This window comes from Bombina bombina, chromosome 6 (assembly GCF_027579735.1).
Source record: "Bombina bombina isolate aBomBom1 chromosome 6, aBomBom1.pri, whole genome shotgun sequence".
In the NCBI taxonomy this organism is placed as follows: domain Eukaryota; kingdom Metazoa; phylum Chordata; class Amphibia; order Anura; family Bombinatoridae; genus Bombina; species Bombina bombina.
The window spans coordinates 980,183,578-980,209,974 of NC_069504.1; positions in this window are offsets into that span (position 1 = coordinate 980,183,578).

Consider the following 26,397-nt stretch of genomic DNA (forward strand, 5'->3'; position numbering starts at 1 on the left):
CAGATTAGGGGTTAATAAGTATAATGTAGGTGGCGGCAGTGTAGGGGCGGCAGATTAGGGGTTAATAAGTATAATGTAGGTGGCGGTGGGGTCCGTGAGTGGCGGTTTAGGGGTTAAACACTTTATTTAGTTGCGGCAGGGTCAGTGAGCGGCGGTTTAGGGGTTAATACATTTATTAGAGTTGCGGCGGGGTCCGGGAGCGGCGTTATAGGGGGTAAACAGTATAATATAGTGTGGGTGTTTAGTGACAGTATACCAATAAAGCTGGGAGAAAGTCGAAGAGCAGCGAGATCGATGACTGTTAGTTAACAACAGTCCGCTGCTCATCGCCCCGTACTTGGTGCGCAGCTTTTTGACAGCTTTTTTGGTAACTTTGGAGAACGTATTCAGGTCCGCATATATTAGGCGATCTTAGGCGAGCGTATTGGTGCCGTTGAATGCAAGTAAGTTGACGGCTTGATAAGTAGATGCCACTGTGTTTTTAAATCTACATTGGCGTTTTAGTTTACAATTTATTAAAACTTAAGTTTTATCTCTTCACCCCTTCTATTGGAGGATTTCCATTTGTATCTTTTTTTAAACCTACCGCTTTAGTTTAATAGTGGTGTTGAGTGCTATCGATGTACATACTTTTCTAATGCCACGCATTAGAATTCTTTCCAGTTGTACTCTCTGTTTTTGAACAGCACCGCGGTCCCCCCGTTATCCTTTATTATAATATTTTTAACCCCACAGTATTTCAGGGGTCTGATATATTTTTTACTACTGGGACACACCACCTGTAGTGCTATCGTTTTTCTCCTTTTACCCACTAGAACAAATCTGCTCTACACTGCACAACAATTTCTTCACAGTGAAACATACAAAACAAATAGATAACAAGCAGGGGACATGTTGCCACACTCTCTCACTGTGTATTCAGCTGTGCTTTCAGGGTGACACGGCACCTGTTCATGAGGGCTCATAAGTTTAACCATATTGCTGCACTATAGTATCCTCACTAGAACCTACATCTAATCCAAGACCAGATAGCATTCAGACATGGCAACACATTGTAGTAGAAACAGGGAACATTATGAGGGCAAGCAAAGTGGCACCACTCGGGTACTTCCATTTTTATTGCAGAACTGTAGCAGTGCACCGCCAGGCAGCCAACACCATAACCCCCGCTGATTGGTTGGGGAGGTACCTTTATGTAGGAAGGAACAGCACTGGGCTAAACATTTTCACTTTTGTGCTTGAAATTCAGCTCTTGTTGTCAGGGTATTGGACCCAGCAAAAAGGAATAGCGTGTAATGACACTATGCTCACCTCAACAATTTATAATAAACATATATATTAGCTCTCTATATAATCATGAAACTGCACTGTGAATAAAATCTGCATTCTGATAATGTAATTTATAAACAAAAATGAGGCAATAATAAAAATGATAGGAATATCAAATCAGCAATGATGAAAGAACTGTGGTGCTAATGAAGTGATTGGTAAATGTATGCTCAGAATATGGCACCTGAACTAGGATTTTTAAAATATAGAGAAATGTTTTTTAAAACAATTTGGAGAAAAAAGTGCAATTAGAAGTCAACTTTGATTTAGTATAAATGTTTTTGTTTTTTTACACTCTGTGTGATATATTTAGTGGTGCACCAGGAAATATATATACAGTATAATTTGCAATGTGAAATGTTGATTAATTTTGTACAATTTTAACCACACCAACTAAAATGTATTATTCTGATTAGAAAAATACTTTTCATAGCTGATTTCCGTTTCATTTTTTATGTGACTTTTTGCATCACATAATATTTGGGTGCTATCGTTAACACACTGCATCATTTTTCTTGATATATCCAATTAAACAGTTCAGAGGAATTCAACTTCAAGCAGAAAAATATCTTTGCCTACATGATCCCATGTCTCAGAATATTATCATGACATTCTGTGCTTAAAGGGACATGAAACCCAATTTTGTTTTATTCATGATTCAGATAGAGCAGAGCATTTTAAACAACTTTTCATAAACCTATGTTATCAAATGTGTTTCATTCTCTTGGTATCCTTTGTTGAAGGAGCAACAATACACTACTGGGAAGTAGATGAACGCATTGGGGTATATTTATCAAATGTCTGGCAGACCTGATCCGATAGTGCGGATCAGGTCCACCAGACCTCGCTGAGTGCGGAGAGCAATACGCTCTCCGTATTCAGCATTGCACCAGCAGCTTGTGAGCTGCTGGTGCAACGCTGCGCCCTGCAGATTTGCGGCCAGGGGGGTGTCAATCAACCCGATCGTACTCGATCGGGTTGAATTGCAGCAATGTCTGTAAGCCTGCTCAGAGCAGGCGGACAGGTTATGGAGCAGCAGTCTTTAGACTGCTGCTTCACAACTGCTGTTTCTAGCGAGCCTGTAGGCTCGCCAGAAACACGGTCCCTCAAGCTCCACCCGGAGCATGATAAATGGGCCCCATTGGGTAAGCCAATGACAAGAGGCGTATATGTGCAGCCACCAATCAGCAGCTAGCTCCCAGAAGTGCATTGCTGCTCAAGAGCCTACCTAGGTATGATTTTCCACAAAGGATACCAAGGCAATGACACAAATTAGATAATAGAGGTAAAGCTGTTAAAATTTTATGCTCTATCTCAGGGTTCTTGAAATAATGGGTCGTGATCCATTATTGGGTTGCAACAGTATGTTTACTGGGTCGCAACTGTGTGTGTAGAGTGTGTGGTGTGTGTTGTATGAGAGTGTGTGCGGTGTGTGTTATTATTATAAGGTATTTGTAGAGCGCCAACAGATTCCCCAGTGCTATAAACATAGGCGTATACAAAATAACATTTATAGGGGTCAGATGGGTAGAGGGCCCTGCCGAGAGTTGCACTGTTGTAGTCAGCTCTTATGAAGGCAGCTAGGCTCATAGGCTTACAGTCTAAGGGGTTCAAGGGGAAAGCAATGGAGTTAGGAAAGGTTAGTGTAGGTTGTATGCATCCCTAATTAGTAGAGTCTTTAGGGAGCGCATGAAGCTGTTAAAACTAGGGGAGAGTTTTGTAGAGCGAGGTAGGGAGTTCCACAAGATGGGAGCCAGTCTGGAAAAGTCTTGTAAAAGGGAATGTGAGGAAGTAACAAGAGATGAGGAGAGGAGGAGATTGTGAGCAGAGTGAAGGGGACGGGAGGGAGAGTATCTGGAGACCAAGGCTGGATTGGCCTACCAGGATACCAGGAGATTTCCCGGTGGGCTGCAGCAGCTGGGCTGGAAAGCTACAACTTAAAGAGGTGATTAATGGGTGCAATTGGGTTGTAGGGTACCTATATAGCCACAATCCTGTAATCCCCTTTGATAAAAATAGGGTGAACGCATTATCAACGTAAAATATAAACATATAAATATATGAGGAAGTGGGCATAGGACCCACGAAATCCGTAAGCATGCGAGAACACAGTGACGTCACTTCCGCTTCTTGCCGCGGATCCACTTCCGGTTTCTCCGAAACCGCCAACGCCGGTGAAACTTTGTGGCTCTTTCTACTATACACCAACAAATATACCAACTTATTGAGATAAGTCTCGCATTTTTCAGCTATCAATTGACCGTATTTATTTCATATTATATGCATCAAAAAAGACATTTTACGATCGTTTTAATACAATTTAGTAGTGTGCACTACTAATAGGTTAGCTCTTTTTAGATCGCAGCAAATTAGTTTTAATAATCACCTGTATGAATTAAACGCTCCTAGGCTCACAATTATTACTTTTTATACACCAGTATTTTTACGCATAATTTTTCACCTCAAACATTTTTTTTTTACCTCATGAATCTTTTCCCTCATTTTTAATCCGACTATATCGTTTTTTTTATTATATATAATTATTTAATCTTTAAATTTGTTACTCTGTCATTACACTGATCTGGCATCTGACTGTTACATACTTTCTACGAGTTAGTTTCAGTCAGATAGCCAGACCCAGAGCAAAATACTGTGTATGTTTATTTTTGTGCAGTTTTTACTTTGTGCTTTTTTTCTGTGGTTTTATGCATAGTCCATAAACATTGTTTTTAGCAATAGGACTCAGCACATCAGTACTGCAATCAGAAAAAAGTGACTGAAGTCAGTGTTAACTGAGCCCACATTCTTTAATAAGGAAAAGACCTTATTCACCAAAATATAAATAATATTTTTGTTGTGGTTTTTTAAAATAATTTTTGTGGTATTCTAAAATTGGTACTATATATATATATATATATATATATATATATATATATATATATATATATATATCTATATATATAGTATGTAGCCGGTAGCCTAGCACTCCTTCCACACGTGTGTAGCCAAAGTCTGGGTGCAATCTTCAAAGTAAAGTATAAAGTAGCACTGTAGATGGAGGACACTCACAGGACTTATAGAAAAGGTAAGAAATGCAATCTTTATTTACAACATCAGTTTCACATCAAAGAATGTCAACGTTTCGGCCCATCTAGAGGCCTTCTTCAAGACAATTCATAATCTTCTTAAATGCAAGCAACACATCACATTACATCGGGCTCCCAGTAACAGATTTGGAGAATCTTGTGAGTGCCCTCCATCTACAGAGCTACTATATATATATATTATATATATATATATATTATATATATATATATATATATATATATATATATATATATATATATACACAATTTTTCGAGGTCATTTAGCGCTAATTCTATAAACCCCTTTTTTTTCATATCTTCATCTCACTTGTTAGTGGTTACAAGTACACCTTTTTAGAATATAGCCGCTTCCAGGAACTCCACTGATTCTAAGACAGCGCTCACTACCAAACCCTCATCTCTATTTAAATATATAAACATAAGTATAAATATAAATATAAAATATAAACGTAAATATATCATATAGAATTATCAACGTAAAATAGGGCTGGTCTTCAAATTTTCCAGGGCTGCTTTTTATTCCCAGTCCGGCCCTGCTGGAGACAAGGTCTGAAATGTAGGGGGGAGCAGTGCAGTTGAGGGCTTTGTATGTCAGAGTGAGGATTTTGTGTTTAATCCTAGAGGCAAGCGGAAGCCAGTGAAGGGATTGGCAGAGAGGTGCAGCAGATGAAGAGCGACGTGTAAGGAAGATGAGCCTGGAAGAGGCATTCATTATGGATTGTAAAGGAGCTAGGCGGCAGCTAGGTAGACCAGAGAGGATGGAGTTGCAATAGTCGAGGCAGGAAAGGATGTGTGGTGTGTGTTGTATGAGAGTGTGTATGGTGTATGTTGTATGAGAGTGTGTGTGGTGTGTGTTGTATGATAGTGTGTGCGGTGTGTGGTGTGTGTTGTATGAGAGTGTGTGTGGTGTGTGTGTTGTATGACAGTCTGTGTGGTGTGTGTTATATGAGAGTGTGTGGTGTGTGTTGTATAAGAGTGTGTGTGTGGTGTGTGTTGTATGAGAGTGTGTATGGTGTGTGTTGTATAAGTGTGTGTGTGGTGTATGTTGTATGAGAGTTTGTGTGGTGTGTGTGCTGTATGAGAGTCTGTGTGGTGTGTGTTGTATGAGAATCTGTGTGGTGTGTGTTGTATGAGAGTGTGTGTGGTGTGTGATGTATGAGATTGTGTGTGCTGTATGTTGTATGAGAGTGTGTATGGTGTGTGTTGTATAAGTGTGTGTGTGGTGTATGTTGTATGAGAGTGTGTGTGGTGTGTGTTGTATGAGAGTGTGTATGGTGTGTGTTGTATAAGTGTGTGTGTGGTGTATGTTGTATGAGAGTGTGTGTGGTGTGTGTTGTATGAGAGTCTGTGTGGTGTGTGTGCTGTATGAGAGTCTGTGTGGTGTGTGTTGTATGAGAGTGTGTGTGGTGTGTGATGTATGAGATTGTGTGTGCTGTATGTTGTATGAGAGTGTGTGTGGTGTGTGTTATGAGAGTGTGTGTGGTGTATTATGTATGAGAGTGTGTGTGGTGTGTGTTGTATGAGAGTGTATGTGGTGTGTGCTATATGAGAGTGTGTGTGGTGTATGTTGTATGAGAGTTTGTATGTGGTGTATGTTATATGAGACTGTGTGTGGTGTGTGATATATGAGAATGTGTGTGCTGTATGTTGTATGAGAGTGTGTGTGGTGTGTGTAATATGAGAGTGTGTGTGGTGTGTGTAATATGAGAGTGTGTGTGGTGTGTGTAATATGAGAGTGTGTGTGGTGTGTGTAATATGAGAGTGTGTGTGGTGTGTTGTATGAGAGTGTGTGTGTTGTGTGTTGTATGTGTATGTTATTACCTTTTACAACACTTTCAAGTTTGACTACAATAAGGAATAAAGTGCACACACATTTTAGTCACTTTGTCAAAAATTGCCACTATTTTGTTGTATATTACTTCAGAAACTTTCAGGCCAAGCATAAAAATAAGGTTGTGAAGGTATGTGGTAATGTGGTATCATGTAACTGGGAAAAACAAGTTTGAAGAACCCTGCTCTATCTGAATCATAAAATATTTTTTGGGGGTGTCATGTGCCTTTAAGCATATTCTTTGTACTGCTGTGTACTTTAAACTGTGCTCCCAGAAGTGTTCTGGCCCAAAACTGTACTGCATGAATGTCTACAGAAAATAGACTGCTATTGAGTTTAGGATCAATTTACTTATCATCCTCTGGAGGGCAGGCCAAGGTATTGTGCAGAAACTCAATCAGTAGAGATTATCTCAGGAGAAGTGTCCATAGGGATTCTGTGCATTTATAGAGACAGCTAAAGCAGCTGTGAGCGTCATGAAAGTATCAGTCATACACTGAATGAATAACTCATTATTAGCACTTACATGATCTTACTTCCAAGGTTTCCCTACCTGTCTCCTATTACTTATCTATTTTATCCTGCAGATAACCCTCATCAACATGCTTTTTCCAAACAGTTAAATTGTGTTTAATTTGATGGGTAAGAAGAGTAATTTGCAATGGGCAGGGAGATATGTATGTCATGGGGAGTTAGATTTACTGGGAGAATGGACTGTGTAGGAGGGGTTTGCTGAGAGGGGGTCACATGGTTACTGATGGTCATGATGATGTAGATAAATAGTTAAGAAAGCATTTTGATATAGGAGTTACTTGCATTGTGGGGGGCATTGGGACAGCTTGCTTTATTTGTGCTGGGAGGGTGCAGGGTAGCTGTGATTAGAGGTGAACTGTGGTTAGCCTTGAATGGTGACAGTGTGTTAACTCTTTTTGATGCTTTGCCTTGACCTTTGGCTAACTGAACACAGGGCTATAACATCTACAACAAAACACAACTGCTTTTAGGATCTTCTTAATAAAAATGAGTTCATGGGAGAACTGCAAGCTGCAGCACATTACAGTAACATCCATGTGAAATTGCTGTGATAGGGACATATGTTGACCTAGGTCTGTACCAAGGGCAGAAGAATTTAGGAGGGATAGCAAATTATATATATTACAAATGATTGATCCTTGGTTATTTAATATTGAACAAGCACTGTCTAGCTGTGAAAAACTGTCAAAATGCACTGAGATAAGAGGCGGCATTAAAGGGCTTAAAGGGACACTAAACCCAATTTTTTTCTTTTCATAATTCAGATAGAGCAGCAATTTTAGGCAACTTTCTAATATACTCCTATTATCAATTTTTCTCTTGCTATCTTTATTTAAAAAGCAGGAATGTGATGCATAGGAGCCGGACCATTTTTGGTTGAGAACCTGGGTTATGCTTGCTTGTTGGTGGCTAAATGTCAGCCACCAATAAGCAAGGGTTATCCGTGGTGCTGAACTTAAAGGGACACTGTACCCAAATTTTTTCTTTTGTAATTCAGAAAGAGCATGCAATTTTAAGCAACTTTCTAATTTACTCCAATTATCAATTTTTCTTTGTTCTCTTGCTATCATTATTTGAAAAAGAAGGCATCTAAGCTTTTTTTTGGTTTCAGTACTCTGGACAGCAATTTTTTATTGGTGGATGAATTTATCCACCAATCAGCAAGGACAACCCAGGTTGTTCACCAAAAATGGGCCGGCATCTACACTTACATTCTTGCATTTCAAATAAAGATACCAAGAGAATGAAGAAAATTTGATAATAGGAGTAAATTAGAAAGTTGCTTAAAATTTCATTCTCAATCTGAATCGTGAAAGAAAAATTTTGGGTACAGTGTCCCTTTAAAATGGGCTTGCTGCTAAGATTTACATTCCTGCTTTTATAATAAAGATAGCGAGAGAATGAAGAAAATTTGATAATAGGAGTAAATTAGAAAGTTGCTTAAAATTTCATGATCTATCTGATCATGAAAGAAAAAAAAATGTGGGCTTAGTATCCCTTTAAGCATATGAGCCAAACTAGGTTTAGCTTTCAGAAAAGAATACCAAGAGAACAAAGCAAATTTAATAATAAAAGTAAATAAGAAAGTTGTTTAAAATTGCATGCCCAATCTGAATCATGAATCATGCCCTATGATATAGGGGGTCAGCAAATTGAAATACATTTTGAAATTGGTAAGAAAAATTCTATGGCTCATTTAAAATTCAGATTTAATGATGTGCAAATCACAGGCGGCTTGGGATGGTGCACAGTGCAGTGAAAGTGATGGAAAATACCATAATGCTTCAGACAGAAAAATCGAAAAACAGCAGAAACAGGTAAAACCACTGGAGGGCATTGCAAACCATTCCCTGTAACATTTAATTTACGTTCAACTGCTGTTACATTCTGCTCACTACAGAGTGAAATGAGAATTTAATTCCCAGATCATGCAAGACAGAACAGCATGATAAAGACAATTAAGGAGAAATAATGGCATATTAAAATATGTTTTGTATGAACAAGATAAACCTTTTTTAAAAAAAAAAAAAAAAAACAGCGGAAAAATTGATTTCAGCACAACTCATACTGCCAAATGAATGCTCATTGGTTGATAAGGGCACCTCCCAACACTGTACTGAAGATCAAGCAGGCACCAAGAAAGCATGAGAAGTAAAATTTGGTTTATTCAGTTTATGACTGTCTAATGCTAAAAAAAATTACTATTTTAAATAGGGGATGCAAGAAAAATGCACTAAAATGAACAATGAATGTTATGACAAGGTGACCTGGTATTATTGCACCAGAAAGTGCTAGTATGCCACAGCTCCACCCAAGGCCAGGATACAGGGGTTTTTCCAATGGGCTGCAGCAGCTGGGACTGGAAAGCTACAATTTAAAGGGGTGATTAATTAATGCAATTGGGTTGTAGGGTGCATATAACAACAATGCCTAACTCAGTATGTTTAAAGACCAGGAATCCTCAGAAAGACCCCAATGTATTTTAATACTTACTGTATATTCAACACATAGCAAAAATGTCTGAATGTATATAGTGTGCATGTAACATATAGTGGGTTAAAGAGTAGTGGAGAGATAGGACAGATGTATAAGAGGCTTTATGGCATAGGTTCCAATCAAGATGAAAAAATGTAACTGGTATTCAAAAATAACCTTAACAGCTATTTCAGAATATAGGTCCATATTTGTTTCACAACCCTCTTAGGTTTAATTTAGGGACATTAAATAATATTTGTTACTTGTCATTGTTCACAATGGCAACTCAGTAGGAAACATCTAACCCCTGCTGCCATAAGCAGAGGTGCAATACTGGTAATTATAGAAATATATAAACATAATTACTGGGGTGTAAACTCATTGCACTGAGTATATACCTTGTTTGCAGTTAGTGTTACACCCTAACCCCAGGTAAGGGATGTCATTATGAGAAAGGGGATTATGCAGCAATATTAAGATATTTTATGTCAAGACAGGAAGCTTTATATTTTACATTAAATCTTTACTAGATTCCAAACGGTAGCAAAGAAAACTTGTAACAAAATAAAAACCAATCAGGACAAACCACAGACAACAACAAGCTATAACACAGGAATATCTTCCTCTTTTCTTTGCTGCATTCCAGACAGTAAGTCATGTAAAAAAAATAAAATCTCTCAAATCTGTATTTACGTTTACAGTTCTTAAAGTCTTTTCAGTATTTTACTTTAAGGTTGTTATAGTATTTTCTTTATCTTATTAAAGGGATATGAAAGCCATTTTTTTTTCTTTCATGGTTCAGATAGAGCATGCAATTTTAAGCAACTTTCTTATTTAATCCTATTATCAAATTTTCTTCATTCTCTTGGTATCTTTATTTAAAAAGCAGAAATGCAAGTTTAGAAGCTGGCCCATTTTTGCTTCAGCTTGCTGGCTAAAAATGGGCTGGCTCTTGGGAATGCAAATCTGGCAGTCTCTAGTGAATGCAGAATGACGACACTTATGCGCATAAACCCTAACGGCTAGATTTAGAGTTTTGTCGGTAACGACTCACGTAGCTAACGCTAGCCTTTTTTCTCCCGCACCTTTTAAATACCGCTGGTATTGAGAGTTCACAGAAGGGTTGCGTTAGGCTCCAAAAAGGGAGCGTATAGCATATTTACCGCCACTGCAACTCTCAATACCAGCCGTGCTTACGTACACGGCCAGCTTCAAAAACGTGCTCTTGCACGATTCCCCCATAGAAAACAATGGGGCTGTTTGAGCTGGAAAAAAAACTAACATCTGCAAAAAAGCAGCGTTCAGCTCCTAACGCAGCCCCATTGTTTCCTATGGGGAAACACTTCCTATGTCTGCACCTAACACTCTAACATGTACCCCGAGTCTAAACACCCCTAACCTTAGACTTATTAACCCCTAATCTGCCGCCCCCGCTATCGCTGACACCTGCATATTTTTTTAACCCCTAATCTGCCGCTTCGTACACCACCGCAACCTACGTTATCCATATGTACCCCTAATCTGCTGCCCCTAACACCGCCGACCCCTATATTATATTTATTAACCCCTAATCTGCCGCCCCCAATGTCGCCTCCACCTACCTACAATAATTAACCCCTAATCTGCCAACCGGACCTCACCGCTACTATAATAAATGTATTAACCCCTAAAGCTAAGTCTAACCCTAACACTAACACCCCCCTAAGTTAAATATAATTTAAATCTAACGAAATAAATTAACTCTTATTAAATAAATTATTCCTATTTAAAGCTAAATACTTACCTGTAAAATAAACCCTAATATATCTACAATATAAATTAAAATTATATTGTAGCTATTTTAGGATTAATATTTATTTTACAGGCAACTTTGTATTTATTTTAACCAGGTACAATAGCTATTAAATAGTTAATAACTATTTAATAGTTATCTAGTTAAAATAATTACAAAATTACCTGTAAAATAAATCCTAACCTAAGTTACAATTAAACCTAACACTACACTATCAATAAATTAATTAAATAAAATACCTACAATTACCTACAATTAAACCTAACACTACACTATCAATACATTAATTAAATACAATACCTACAAATAAATACAATTAAATAAACTAACTAAAGTGCAAAAAATAAAAAAGAACTAAGTTACAAAAAATAAAAAAATATTTACAAACATTAGAAAAATATTACAACAATTTTAAACTAATTACACCTACTCTAAGCCCCCTAATAAAATAACAAAGACCCCCAAAATAAAAAAAATGCCCTACCCTATTCTAAAATTAAAATAGACAAGCTTTTTTACCTTACCAGCCCTTAAAAGGGCCTTTTGCGGGGCATGCCCCAAAGAATTCAGCTCTTTTGCCTGGAAAAAAAACATTCAAACCCCCCCCCCCAACATTACAACCCACCACCCACATACCCCTAATCTAACCCAAACCCCCTTAAATAAACCTAACACTAAGCCCCTGAAGATCTTCCTACCTTATCTTCACCACACCGGGTTCACCGATCGGTCCAGAAGAGCCTCCGATGTCTTGATCCAAGCCCAAGCGGGGGGCTGAAGATGTCCATGATCCGGCTGAAGTCTTCATCCAAACGGGAGCTGAAGAGGTCCATGATCCGACTGAAGTCTTCATCCAAGCGGGAGCTGAAGAGGTCCATGATCCGGCTGAAGTCTTCTATCAAGCGGCATCTTCAGTCTTCTTTCTTCCGGATCCATGTTCATCCTGCCGACGCGGAACATCCATCTTCACCGACGACTTCCCGACGAATGACGGTTCCTTTAAGGGACGTCATCCAAGATGGCGTCCCTCGAATTCCGATTGGCTTAATTAAGGTAGGAAAAATCTGATTGGCTGATGGAATCAGCCAATCGGAATTCAAGGGACGCCATCTTGGATGACGTCCCTTAAAGGAACCGTCATTCGTCGGGAAGTCGTCGGTGAAGATAGATGTTCCGCGTTGGCGGGATGAACATGGATCCGGAAGAAAGAAGATTGAAGATGCCGCTTGATAGAAGACTTCAGCCGGATCATGGACCTCTTCAGCTCCCGCTTGGATGAAGACTTCAGCCGGATCATGGACATCTTCAGCCCCCCGCTTGGGCTTGGATCAAGACATCGGAGGCTCTTCTGGACCGATCAGTGAACCCAGTGTGGTGAAGACAAGGTAGGGAGATCTTCAGGGGCTTAGTGTTAGGTTTATTTAAGGGGGGTTTGGGTCAGATTAGGGGTATGTGGGTGGTGGGTTGTAATGTTGGGGGGGTATTGTATGTTTTTTTTCCCAGGCAAAAGAGCTGAATTCTTTGGGGCATGTCCCGCAAAAGGCCCTTTTCAGGGCTGGTAAGGTAAAAGAGCTTTTCTATTTTAATTTTAGAATAGGGTAGGGCATTTTTTTATTTTGGGGGTCTTTGTTATTTTATTAGGGGGCTTAGAGTAGGTGTAATTAGTTTAAAATTGTTGTAATATTTTTCTAATGTTTGTAAATATTTTTTTATTTTTTGTAACTTAGTTCTTTTTTATTTTTTGTACTTTAGTTAGTTTATTTAATTGTATTTATTTGTAGGTATTGTATTTAATTAATTTATTGATAGTGTAGTGTTAGGTTCAATTGTAGGTAATTGTAGGTATTTTATTTAATTAATTTATTGATAGTGTAGTGTTAGGTTTAATTGTAACCTAGGTTAGGATTTATTTTACAGGTAATTTTGTAATTATTTTAACTAGGTAACTATTAAATAGTTATTAACTATTTAATAGCTATTGTACCTGGTTAAAATAAATACAAAGTTGCCTGTAAAATAAATATTAATCCTAAAATAGCTACAATATAATTATAATTTATATTGTAGCTATATTAGGGTTTATTTTACAGGTAAGTATTTAGCTTTAAATAGGAATAATTTATTTAATAAGAGTTAATTTATTTCGTTAGTTTTAAATTATATTTAACTTAGGGGGGTGTTAGGGTTAAGGTTAGACTTAGCTTTAGGGGTTAATAAATGTATTAGAGGAGCGGTGAGGTCCGGTCGGCAGATTAGGGGTTAATACTTGAAGTTAGATGTCGGCGATGTTAGGGAGGGCAGATTAGGGGTTAATACTATTTATTATAGGGTTATTGAGGCGGGAGTGAGGCGGATTAGGGGTTAATACATTTATTATAGTAGCGGTGAGGTCCGGTCGGCAGATTAGGGGTTAATAATTGTAGGTAGGTGGAGGCGACGTTGGGGGCTGCAGATTAGGAGTTAATAAATATAATATAGGGGTCGGCGGTGTTAGGGGCAGCAGTTTAGAGGTTCATAGGGATAACGTAGGTTGCGGCGGTGTACGGAGCGGCAGATTAGGGGTTAAAAAATTTTAATAGAGTGGCGGCGATGTGGGGGGACCTCGGTTTAGTGGTACATAGGTAGTTTATGGGTGTTAGTGTACGTTAGAGCACAGTAGTTAAGAGCTTTATAAACCGGCGTTAGCCCATAAAGCTCTTAACTACTGACTTTTTTCTGCGGCTGGAGTTTTGTCGTTAGATTTCTAACGCTCCCTTCAACCACCACGACTCTAAATACCAGCGTTAGGACGATCCTATTGAAAAGATAGGATACGCAAATGGCGTAGGGGGATCTGCGGTATGGAAAAGTCGCGGCTGTAAAGTGAGCGTTAGACCCTTTCCTGACTGACTCTAAATACCAGCGGTAGCCCAAAACCAGCGTTAGGAGCCTCTAACGCTGGTTTTGACGGCTAACGCCAAACTCTAAATCTAGCCGTAAGCTTGTAGTCCTTTTGGTAGAAGAAGCGGGATCATACACTAATGGCCTACTTTTTGGTGACTCATAAGGCTCTATGGGCTAGATTATGAATGAAGCACTATCGTTAGCTTGAGGAGTGTTTTTTACTCTCCAATCCATATTACAAGTTTATGCAAATTCTCATCCATTTACGATCCCCATATTTTCAATGAGTGCCATTGAGTAGCAATATCCACTCATATTACAAGTTGAAAGTTTAAATAAAAGTGTTCGAATGCAATCGCATTTAACGTTCACACTTTTTACGCGACCTGAACATTTGCTTAAAGAGTTTGGCCGGAGGAAACAGTTGCACTAAACATTGCAAACTACCCCTCTACACTATTAACCCCTAAACCACCACAACCCCCATCGCAAACTACCCCTCTACACTATTAACCCCTAAACCACCACATCCCACATCATAAAATACCCCACTACACTGTTAACCCCTAAACCGCAACACCCCCCACATTTCAAACTACCCCTCTACACTATTAACCCCTAAACTGCCACAACCCCATCACAAAATACCTCACTACACTATTAACCCCTAAAACACCACAATCCCATCACAAACTACCCCTCTACATTATTAACCCCTAAACCCCCACAACCCACATTGCAAAATACCCCACTACACTATTAAACCCTAAACCACCACAACCTCCATCGCAAAATACCCACTAACATCTAAACCCCCTTACCAGCTAACCCCCATAACCTTACACCCCCTAAGTTACCCAAAAAATATTTTTACCTTACCTAAAAATAAAACCCTATCATTTCATGAAAAAAAAGAAGCTACCATTACAGAAAAAAACAAATGACCAAAAATAAAAAAGTTATGCTTATAATAAAACTAAAGCTCCACTTAAAAAACCCCAACCACAAATAAAAAAAATCTAAACTAATACTAAACTAAATTATTGCAATAGCCCTTAAAACGGCTTTTTATACAGCATTTCCCTAATGTGATTTTGTTCTTTTTTCCTAAAATAAATACTACCCCATTCTACAAGTAACCCCCACCCCGAAAAAAGGCTATCTAAAATTCCTACTCTTGTTGAATCTACTACATAGCGGTCCATATTCATCCTGGCGGCAGTCCATCTTCATCCTGGCAGCGGTCCATCTTCATCCCGGTGGCAATCTTCTATCTTCATACATCTTCTTTTCTTCTTATCTTCGGATCTTCCATCCCTGGCATCTTTTTCATGCAGTTACCTGCCGCACACTGAATTTTGAATGCAAGGTAACCCTTTTATATATTGGTACCCTTGCATTTCTATTGGCTGGTTTCCATTTTCTCATTTAACTCAGCCAATGACAGCTTTTTGATTGGTGTTGGTTCCCACATTTTGGCCAATGCAACCATAGTATCCTCTTCTGCTAGAGATGATCTGTGCATTTTTCAGATTTTCTCCTCAATCCAGAGGGTCAGGGGCCACCGCCCATTAATTATGCAGAACCCCCTGTCACTTTTGGTGTGACAGATTTCAGGGGATCCCTTCAAAGGTCTTTCCAGTGATGCTCAATACCTCCTTTGAGAGTCTTCAGTGCCTGGAACCAGGAAGTGGGTTTGTAGGTGGCATGTAAGATTGGCTGATCCCTTTTCATCGCCTCCCGTTCGCAAATTTAACTTTCTTATTGAGTTGTTTTCACAGGGTAAATGTTTTTGCACTGTTAACCTTTTTTGGTCGGCAATTTTGGCTGGTCATTTTGCTCTCCACTTAAAGAAGCCTCCTTAGCCTCTTTATTATTGTTTGTGGGATGTTCCTTTCTCCTGAAGTGGTTTCTTTTGTTATTTCCCCTAACTTACTTAATGTTTCTCCTCCTCGTTCTTTTATCTCTATTTTCCAGAGGAACGACAGCTTTGTGGCTTGATGCCTCAGAGTTTATTTGTCTCAAACAACTAGTTTGTTGCTGTGTTCCCTGGTGTGACAAAACCAATCTCGCCACTGTACATTGGAGGGCCTGTTATGGAACATTCTTTGGGCTGGAGGTACATGGGCTTAAGGATACCCAGAGACTGCATGGAAATATGGAATTTTATATGCTGGACACCCCATGTACTTTCATAACTCTGTCTTATGTTTATGTCACCCTGTATCCATAAATACAGGATGGGTACAGGGTGTGAGTGCCCCTTGTGGGAGCAATTGTGACTCTATAAGCCAAGTGGGCATAAAAGACTTTATAGCTAATAAGAACTGTTCCTATATTCTGTAATAAGATGTATTCTATGTATGTTTAAGATCTGATTGTGTCTCAGGAGTCTGTCTAGGTAAACTGATTGTGTCCTTGTGTGATTATGTTAACTAGACTGCCCAACATCAGATTGTCTGAGTACTTAATATGTTAATCTGTTTTACCTGTGAATAGACAATTCTTAGAGGTTTGATGCATTGTTCATATGTTTGCTTTACTGTTTAACCAATGCCCTCTGTAACCTGAAGCCAGGGTTATATTCAACCCCCCCATCTGGGGTCAAAACCTGTATAAATACTAGGCATTCAGCCTTTAATAAAGATATTCTGTTTAAACCTGAAAACTGGCTGGTTTGTGAATTGCTGATTCCCTATGCAGGACGTTGTTCCCTGGTATTAACCCTTGGTATCCTGTTGGTACCGTAACAATTGGTGGTAAGGAATGAACCTTATCGCCGAGAAGAGCAACTACACAAGCCAGTAACCTCAGGAAGAGGGGGATTATTACAATACTGACTAAGATGGAAAAGAGAAAAGTAAATTTTGCAGCTTTTAAAAACTTCCTGGAAACAGAAGGAGAGATTGATGGGTACCTTGCGGATTTTGAGAGGCAATGTGCACTACACAAGGTACCCGCAGAGGACTGGGTCACGATATTATCTGGAAAATTATCCGGCCGGGCCAGAGAGGCTTTTCGGGCCATTCCAGATGAGGAAGTCAGGGATTATAATACTGTAAAAGAGGCTCTGCTCTCCAGGTATGCGGTTACACCGGAGGCGGTTCAGAGACACTGTTAAATTAGCTGGAAATTCCTACCTTGAGTGGGCATGTAAGGTGCACCGCACAGCAGCTCACTGGATAGCGGGGTGCCAAGCCATATCTGGGGAAGAGGTGCTGCAGCTATTCCTGTTGGAAAATTGCTTCAACAAGTTACCCGCAGGAGTTAGAGAGTGGGTTCGGGACCGTAAACCCTCCACCCTGCAGGAAGCGGCTCGCTTGGCAGATGAGTATATATTAACCCTTGGTATCCTGTTGGTACCGTAACACCTGGGTCCTATTTTGGTCTCCTATGTGCCTCTGTACCTGTTACGGTAAATCTGATAGTAACTAAAAAGAAGAATCAAATGTGCAGATTAGTGATTGTCCTTAATCTCTTGAATGATTTGTAGCTACTTGTATCAATCTCACTTAATTCTCTAAAGGAGAAGTGATACTGCAGCCATATTTTTCTACCACTGATTAGGTTGCGTAGTTGTGCTTTGACTACTTCATACCTTGTTTGTGGATAATGTGATCACAATATGAAATATATATATAGTGTGCTTAAATGTTCTAGGTGGACTCATCAGAAGCTGTTAGTTAAATACTGTTGTGCATACCAAACAAGTCTGTAAAACCGGAGACAATCTAAAGTAAAGGCTATTTATGTGACATGGAATGTTGCGAGACTTGCTGAACAGCTGACAGAGAAAATAAACCCAGTGGAATAAGTTCCGTTTAATTGGTTGCTTAACAGATCACTAATAATGCATGCTAAGTAGTTCTCATATGGCTATGACATGTCTTAACTTTACTCGGTAAGTACTTACATAAATTGCTGAGTTTGGATGCTGTCTCTTCGGTTCCTTGCTGTGAAGTGTTTGACAGTGAAACTTCGGTCTCTGAATGGGGCAGTCTCAGAGGGAATGAGATTTTCGGCAAATGCAGCACGTCACAGGAAAGTCGATCAACGTCAGAGAACAGGCTGGTTACCTGACAGAAGGCAGCTCTATGCTTCCCCAATGCTGAGGGAAATGTGCAATAACAAGCAATGGTGAAACGGACACAAGCGGTTTATAAAGAAAAAAGTCCAACCTACAATTAAAGCAACAGTGCTCAATACCAAGATAGATGAAAAAAGGATGTATAAGACACATATATGACAGTACCAACCTGTATCCTCACAAACTCAAGTTTGTTGGGTTACATGGCTCATGTATTTAGCTGGTATTGATTTGTCTTTTGGTTCTCATTCAGTATTTGGTACTGTGGCATATCAAGCATGTCTTATCTATGTTTAGGGCAGCTAGACAAGCTACTATACATAGGTGACCCAGGTGGAGATTTGTGTTGAGGAGAGGAATCCACAGGTTTAAATTTGTGGTTAGCTGGAGGAAGCATAGCAGCTATAAGTGCAGCCATAGTAGAATTAATATAATCCTTAAATGTAGGGGATAACTCATCAGGGCCCCATAAGGGACCGGCTTAGGGGTAGCAGACCTCTGACCTCCCAGAGTAATATGCAGTGCAGACAAACCCCTGTTTAGGAAGAGAAATATACTCAGTATAGGAATCAGAAAGCTGAGAGAGGAGGAGAGGGGGAGTTGCGTGAGCACGCACACATGTGGATGCTACCACACGGTCACCCTGATGCGTTGCAGCTGAGGCTGCTCTTCGACATGTGGCTGAATCCTTGGCATGGGGACATGGAGCCTGCTGAAGCAGGGAATAGCCGGTTAGGGTTTTTCATCAACCCGCTTCACTTCCATACAGCGTCTTCCACTCACGCTGACTGTGCTGTGTCCTGACACAGTGCTTTTTGAATCTTCTATTGGAACAACAAAGGATCCTGACCATTCAAAAGGGTATGAGATGCTTCAAACCTACAAAGACCCCATGTAAGTGGAGAATATATCTCAAAATGGCTTTCTACTGAGAGACATGTTGCGCTATATATAAGAAGAGAACTGTAAGTCTTGTGGTTTGTACTGTTATCCTTGTACCCATGGGCAGCGCTGCAGAATCTGTCGGCGCTTTATAAATAAAGAATAATAATAATAATAATTCCAGTCTGAGAGTGTGGGGTGCATGTTGATTTTGTTCTTTCCTCTAAATTCTGAAGCTTTGGTTCTTTATAATCTAATGTAGTCCATCATATGCTGTTTCAAGCTTAATCTTAGTGAAAACATCAACACAGGTGAAGTTTCACTGACATTCTGGAAATCTGATATTTGGAAAATTAATCTAAGCTTGGTTAACTAGTCTGGGAGTGTGTCCTTGTTCACAATACAGTGAGATGGAAACTCTCTAAAGGTTTGTTTAAGTACCCACATTTGTTTTTTGTTTGGCTAAAAAAAAATGAAGACACAAATTTACTCATAGAGTCATTATTACTCTGCTAACTGCATATAAGACTTCTTAGTTATGGAAAGTTGACATTCATGTAAAGGATCAAAACCAAGGCAAAGCTGCAGCCAATTAACATTTCTTTAACAAGAGACTCCTCTATGGTTGGTAAATTAGTCTGGGTGTGAGACCTATTTTGGCTGCTGCTGCTTATTGTACACAAGCATAGAAAGTCTTTGCAGGACTGTTTAAGTGTTCACATTTGTTTCTCCATTCTTGGCTTATTACTCCAGTAAAGACATCAACCTATTTACAGCGACTTTACACCTGTTTGGCTTAATCCCAGTGATGTTACTAATCTACACTTCTACAAGAATACACATAGGGGAAGATATGAACTTTTAATTTAAAAAATTTCATCCTAATTGTGATCCCCATACATGTTTGGTGACCTAGATTGGTTCTGAGAGCTACATTGGTTGCTGTTGTTCTTCATATACAGGAACAGAAAATTTAATACAGGAATATATACGTTCTTTTCTTGTAGAGCTACATAAATTTCTATACCTGTTTTTCCACTTTTGGCTCTAATTCCAGTGAAGAGACTACCTAAACGCTCTTTATTTAGCACCTGGTTTACTCTCTGTACATGTTTTGTATGCTACTCTGGGTATGAGAGCCATATTGATTGTTGCTGCTTATTATATATAAGAATAGAAACTCCTTGCAATGCTATAAAAGCTTCTATTCTTGTTTTTCTATTTTTCTGACTCTCCACCCACAGAACATTTCAATTCATCTACAGTGACCCTACTATTTCGCTCATACTTTTTTGAGTAATTTCTTGAGATTTCTATAACAATGTTAAGTTTGGGGTTTACCTATACTATACTCCTTTGCTAGAACTAGTACCTATCACACTTAGACGTATACCCTAGTTCTGCTTCTTGTTATATACCAAGCTAAATATTGTCCTCTTTTACACTCATTTACTTTTTTATATAAAGGGTCTTATTACTCTTTCTTATTCAAAGTATTTTTATGGATAAATTCCTTTCCCCTACTTTGCAGTCTAGAGTAAAATCTCCTACTATGGCTTTTAAAAGAGATAAGAAAAATAAACAACCTTTAGAGTCCTTAGTAGAACTACATGCTGATACCACTTTATCCACACCAAATGATCCTCTAGTTAGACAACTCTTAGTAAAAGATATTATTGAATCTTTATCACCTTATTTTGAATCTTTAAAAATATAATTTAAATCATAGATATCTTCTCTAAAACAGGAGGTTAGAGAATACTCTACCCGAGTATCAGAATTAGATTGAGTGTCTGATCTAGAAGACACTAATGTTTTACAGAAAACTCATTTGGCAGAGAATCAAAGTATGACCTTAAAACATCAAACAAAGTTAGAAGACCTTGAAAATCATAGCAGAAGGAATAATATCAGATTAATTGGGATCCCTGAATCAAAGGAATATGAAGATCTAATAAAATTTGTTTCTGTAACACTCCCCTCCCTACTGGCAATTCCTGCATCTTCTATTCCGATTATTGTGGAAAGAGCACACAGAGTGGGCACTTTTTTTTCCAATAGTGATGGGAGTAACAGACCTGTCAGGGTATCTGAATGTTATTAAATTATGTGTATATATATATATATATATATATATATATATATATATATATATATTTATATTATTTAATATATATGGCTGTCTACACCAAATGATTCATTTATTTGTAAGACATTAGATGTCTGGCTGACCACATTTCAAACCTCCCCCACTCAATATGCAAAATTACAATGCATCCAGGTGAGAACAAAGGGAAGACATTTGGTCTAGTTAAGTTCAGGCAGTCATTTCAAAGAAAGACAAATTACTTAAAAAAGATGGTCATCTATATGGTTGTGCATTGCAAATCTTAGATCAGACAGTTACTTCAAAGTAAATATTAGGATGATGGAGCCTCAGAAGTATATGCCCATATATGGGTTTCCTGCCCAAGATGGATAATGAACTCACAGGCCCCCTGTAGGGAATAGACAGTCTGTCTGTGGGAATGATTGAATATACAAACAAGCTCAAAGAATTGTAGTTTTTACCATCTACATGATAAATTATCCCTGCTGAGATCTAAATACACATAGGACATCTGAACTCATTTTTGAATCACAATTTATGTTTAAATCTCAAACATTAAATATATGCCTTAGACTGTATTAAATGTCTATAATGCAATTCAGATTGTAGAGAATTGAATGGCAATTGTAATAGTCCCACTTTAAAATATGTAACATATTTATATATTTGTTTCTATCTTCCAGACATCTAAAGGACAAATTGGGATACATATGCTGAGTTAATAAATAGCAATACAGTAAATTTAAAATGTCCAATGTTAGTAACCTATTATTTTTATTTTTTTCAGGCATTTAACAAATAGAAGTGTGGTCATCCCATAAATCGTGTAATATGTTTTACGCAATCAGAAAGAGGTGTACTGTATGTGTAATATGCTGTTTTTATATAAATATAAGGAAATAATCAAATGCAATTTTAAATGGATTTTAAGATAATAATAGTATGATGTTAGAAATAATACGGATGTTTCATATTAAAATAATCAGGAAAGATGACAAAATATAATCCATGTATATTAAAATATGACCAGACAGGTTTATTAATATAAATAAATAGTGTATTTGATAGACATTTTATAAGATTGGATAATTTAACTGTAGCAATATTTGAATTAAACTGTTGTCTCTGTCCACTGCCTCCGATGGCCTAAATCCGGTATTACAGCCAAAAGGCATTTGGCTGTTGAAAATGAAATTTCCCAGTAGCCATTTAGAGAAAAGTGCATACCCAAATCTATTGAATGGTTAAAAGATTTGGAGGAGTCTTGTCTCAGACAAAAAGCTCCTGGCACGGAGAGAAAGGGATCTTGGTGGAAAATTTTTGGTTAGTAACTGTTGCAATCCTGCTTGCTGCAATTTTTCCTTATAAGAGAGACCAGTGTGCGAACACAGTTTTCTGTAAGACAAATACATTGGGACACTCTTTGTGGATAAGAGACTATCAAGATAAATTCTCTTACAAAGGTGCATAATTCCTCTGAGACATATGACCATAGACATATTTGAATATTAACTGAATTCTCAAACTGGTGACCTGATAAAGTATAAGAAATTGTTAAGTATATAATTTGATATTTTAAAGCAAATACATTCATTATTGCTACAGTCAAATTCCAATTAATAGATTTAAAGGGACACTTAGTTTTTTAAGCTTGTGTTTCATCGTCCTGTGTAGTCTTAACTAGTCATTATTGCAAAATAATTTATTTACTAGACAGGGTTTTATACTCCAGATTTATAAGTCAGTTATTATAGTGAACTCTCTCAGAATTGTACATAAACTTGTTCGTGTGATAATATCCCTGGTAGTTATTCATTAAGCATAGTAAGTAGGTAATCCATATTGAGCATTGAACTAGAGTTATTGGTTAATAACAGAAGATTCTGGTATTTCATTCTGGTATTTTAATGCAATTAAATAAATTGTGAATAAGGTTAATTATAAAGTTACAATTTGGTTTGCTTTGTAAAGAATATTGTAACAGTTTAAACATTGTATAGTTTGATTCATATCTGGTTTTCTATAAATATAATTCAATGTGTCTATAAATTTTAACTAATATAAAGAATTTAGTAATTTACATAAATTTTATTGTTTTGTATATGCATTTTATTGGGGGTTTGTTTAAAGAATAATGATTAAATATATTGTATTATAACCCGGCCATATACCGACAGACCTAGACCAGTTGTAGCTAAAATTCTAAATTTTCAGGAGAAAATACTTCAACATTTTTGTAAAAAACAAATTGTTCAAATAGAAAATGCTCAGATTAAAATATTTCAAGATTTCTCCTATGAAACTCTTAATAAAAGAAAAGAGCTCTCCCCTATTTGTAGTAAAATGCTAAAATAAGGTATTAAGGCTACAGTAATTTATCCTGTTAAGTTGAAAGTCTCTGATGATAACACAATATATATTTTTGATAATGCAACAGAAGCTGAACAATTTTTAAGTCTAAAAAAAGAACTGTGTTAATTGTCTGCAGACTTGTTCCTATGGGGCTCAACTGGTTTTTCATCCCCCCCCCTTTTTTTTCTTCTCTTCCCCTCTCTCTCTCTCTCTCTCTCTTTCCTGCATATTCCATGGACTAAGTAAACTAAGAAATGGATAAAGCTAGGAAACTTATTATATAGTCTTGGAATATAGGGGCATCACTTCCCCCATTAAAAGGAAGGCCATTCTTTGATACTTAAAGATATAAAATACTTATATAGCCTTCCTTCAGAAAACTTATTTATCATTAGAAGAAGGATTGAAACTTAAGTCCCAATGGGTAGGAGAGGCGATAGTCTCTTCTTCACTTTCTAGGAGGAGGGGAGTGGCTATTTTGCTTGGAAAAGCTTTTAAATATGAGATTATTGATTATTATATTGACCCTGATGGGAGAATTATTATATTAGAAATAAAAACTATAAATGGTTTATTCACTTTATGTAATATATATGCACCCATTGATTTTAACCCATTATTTTGGAATCTCCTCCAAATTAGGATATTAAAAATGGTAGAAGGCCATCTCATTTTAGGAGGAGATTTCAATATAATCCCACAGTATCCTTTAGACTTGGACTGGGTAAAAATTGTTCTAAGACCAATAGAGATAAATAGGAGAATAAACAATTTAGAAAACTTTTTTGTAACCTGGGGATCAGAGATGTCTAAAGGAAACAGAATCCTGATACTAAAAATGATACATTAAATAAATGATAAGGTTCTCTCTCCAGGATCGACATGTTTCTTACTAGCAATAGTTTAATAAATATGGGAGTTAATACATGGATCTCTCCCTTTTGTCTTTCGGATCATGCACCTATTCTTTTGGAAATTTCCCTTTTTTCTTTCAATTCTTTTTTTCCTTGTTTTCATTTCCCAACTTAGGCCTAGTTTTCATTCAGATGGTAAAGTTTGGAAACTGTTGGTAACATAAAAATTCTCCATAGACTTTAATGGAGAGAAATGTTTTAATATTACTACTCTACATGGATGGAATTGGACTTCTATTAACAGGGTGCGTGAAACCACACTATCGGACTCCTGGAGAGAATCACATCTTAAACTTTTGTATATGACCTATTACACTCCATACAAGGGACATAAGTGGTACAATTTAGATTTCAACAAATGCCCTAAATGTCAATTACTAGGAGCAGATTTAATGCATATGCTATGGGAATGCCCTAAGATAAAACAATTGTGCTTAAAGCTAGAATACTGGATTAATATGGTCTTAAATATATCCCCTTTTACTTTTTCCAAGCATAACATAGTCTTTCTCTCCCTCTCTAACATAGAGCTCTCTCTAATAACAAACGTATTAATTATTTCATTTTGTGCAAAAGAAGCCTCATCTTCCACAAGTGTAAAGATAAGGCAATACCTAAATGTACAGAAATACGGTTTTACCAAAAAGCAATGTATCATCGAACAGAGAGACACAGATACCAATTTAGAACTACAAGTGTGGTCCTTTTTTGGAAAATTGTAAATTTTCATTAAATCACTTTCTAAGGAAGAACAAGACATTATTATATTCCCATTAAGAAACACAGACTTAGTCCTACTTGGAATATGGTAAGATCTATATACTGGGTTACAGAGGGAGAGAGGGGGGAAATTAATTATTTTTTTTGCGTTTGTATTGACATGGTTTTTTTTGTTGTTGTTGTTGGTTCTTCCCCCCCCCAGAGGTATGGGTATATAAGAGAAAAAAAGAGAAAAAGACAGAAAGTATAATTATTAGTTTCAACTTAACACAGATATTAAGATACCATGTACCTTTATATCCACAACTGCACGTCTGGTTATTATATCCCTTTCCCTCTCCTTTTTGTTTTTTGTACCCTGTCGCTTTATAAATAAAAGAATTAAAAAAAAAAAAGAAATCTGAGAGAGGAAAAACAAAGGCTGCACAGCTTTGCAAAGTATGCATAAATATGAGGGGACAGCAGCGTGAAAAGAGCATCACTATGAAATTTGTTTCCTGTCCATTGGGTCTTAAAGTAGGGGCTAACCTCTAAGACAGGGATGCTACGGTTTTGTGATCCAATGAAAAAGCAGAACTAAAAAATGAGTGCTTCTAGTGGATGGGCAAACAAAGTGGTCTTCTGGAGGGGTAACCGCAAATAGAGGATACCTTGCAACCTCACCTAAATCTGCCACTGCACCACTTGCCATTTTTAGGAAATACATTATTTATTTGTGTATTTAATAGCCATAAATATATATGCATCCCCTAAGGCTTCTAAAATATTGATCTGCAGCCCCCATGGAAGTTGTTTTAAAGCATGATGCCAGTCTAATAATACAATCATGGAATCTTAACAAGCTAGTGTGAAATAAATCAATTATTCCAATTATATATTATTGTAACTTACCCAAACATGATAACTATGGTTTACATTGTGACAATGTATTTACGTAAAAGCTATATCATTCATTGGCCCATAGTTATCAAGGTCTGTCGGAGCTGCTGGTGCAATGCTGCCCCCTGCAGACTCGCGGCCAATAGGCCGCCAGCAGGGGGTGTCATTCAAACCCGAACGTGCTCGATCGGGTTGATTTCCGGCGATGTGTGTCCGCCTGCTCAGAGCAGACGGACAGGTTATGGAGCAGCGGTCTTTGTGACTGCTGCTTCATAACTGCTGTTTCTGGCGAGCCTGCACGCTCGCCAGAAACACGGGGCATCAAGCTCCATTCGGAGCTTGATACATATGCCCCATTGTGTGAGGGAAGAAAGTTCCCAAATGAACACTCTTAACCTCTTATGGACATATGACGGAATTTTTCTGTCATAAAACAATTGAGCAAACTGAAAGCTGTGTCCTTAAAGGGTTAAACACTTCAGTAAATAAAGAAAGAAAGAAA